Source organism: Petaurus breviceps, unplaced genomic scaffold (genome assembly GCF_028583685.1).
Source record: "Petaurus breviceps papuanus isolate PSGF00001 unplaced genomic scaffold, PetGlider_PUasm1.0 189, whole genome shotgun sequence".
Classification (NCBI taxonomy): domain Eukaryota; kingdom Metazoa; phylum Chordata; class Mammalia; order Diprotodontia; family Petauridae; genus Petaurus; species Petaurus breviceps.
Genome location: NW_027185809.1, coordinates 42,973,644 through 42,974,726, shown reverse-complemented (window position 1 = coordinate 42,974,726; position 1,083 = coordinate 42,973,644). Strand labels below are relative to the sequence as shown.

Below are 1,083 nucleotides of genomic sequence, written 5' to 3'. Positions count from 1 at the left end.
TCAAATCTGAGCTTGGATGCTTAGCACCACACCCAGAAATAACTGGCCATGTAACCTTGAGCAAGTTACTTAACCCTGATTGCTTTAAAAAAAATAAATGAATATGAGGTGTGAGGGGGTGCAATTCTGATGTTCTCTATCTATCTAGATATCTATATATTGATGGTGATATTCTATAATCTTACAGGTCAAATTCCAAGCATAAATTGAAAAAAAAAATGTGTGATTTTAAAAAGTCCCAAATCTTCTTTAACTGTCTCCCTTTTTTCAAGTAATATTGAATGAAATCATTTCAATCAAGTACCCTAAAAAATCAGACATTAACTTTGTTCTCTTCAGTTGTCTGTTAGGTGCTTGGATCTTCTTCAGAAGCTAAGGCCACCTTGGGGCTAACCCTCACTTCAGCCGTAGACTAGCACCACTACAAACAAGCCTCTCCTCATCCATCTGCTGAAATGGCCTTCTGTGAGCCCACCTGCATCTACTCTGCCCTCATCCTTCATGATGATGAGGTTACAGTCAGGGAGGATAAAACCAATGTCCTAATTAAAGAAGCAGATGTGAATGTTGAACCATTCTGGCCTGGATTATTTGCAAAGGCCCTGTCTAATGTAAACATTGCAAGTCTCAGTTGCAATGTAGAAGTTGGTGGACCTGCTCCAGCAGCTGGTGGTGCTGCCCCTGCTGGAGGGGCTGCTCCTGCTAACAAAGCTTCCCCAGCTGAGAAGAAGAAAGAGAAAGCAAATAAAGAAGAATCCAAGGAGTTCGATGATGACGTGGGCTTTGGTCTTTTAGACTAAATATTTTTTGTAACATTAAATAAAAAGCTTAACTCAACTAAAAAAAATCAGAAATTTAGAATTGAAAGGGAACTTAGAAAAAGCCATTTTCCAATTCCTTCATTTACAAATCAGAAAACTAAGGCAGAGAGAAATTAAGTGATTTACCAAAGGTCACACAGTGACAGAGTGAGCATCTAAAATAGGATTGGAAACCAGATCTTCTTCACTACAAGTCCTACAATTGTACCATACTGGCAGTCAGTGAGTACAAAGTGCATAATATGCCTGGATGACTTCTGTT

At 39.0% G+C, this 1,083-nt stretch overlaps 1 pseudogene; it reads left to right on the top strand.

Annotated features, from left to right (window-relative positions):
• The first annotated feature begins 455 nt into the window (after positions 1 to 455).
• LOC138163949 (large ribosomal subunit protein P1 pseudogene) lies at positions 456 to 800 on the top strand (annotated as a pseudogene).
• Positions 801 to 1,083: the final 283 nt, after the last annotated feature.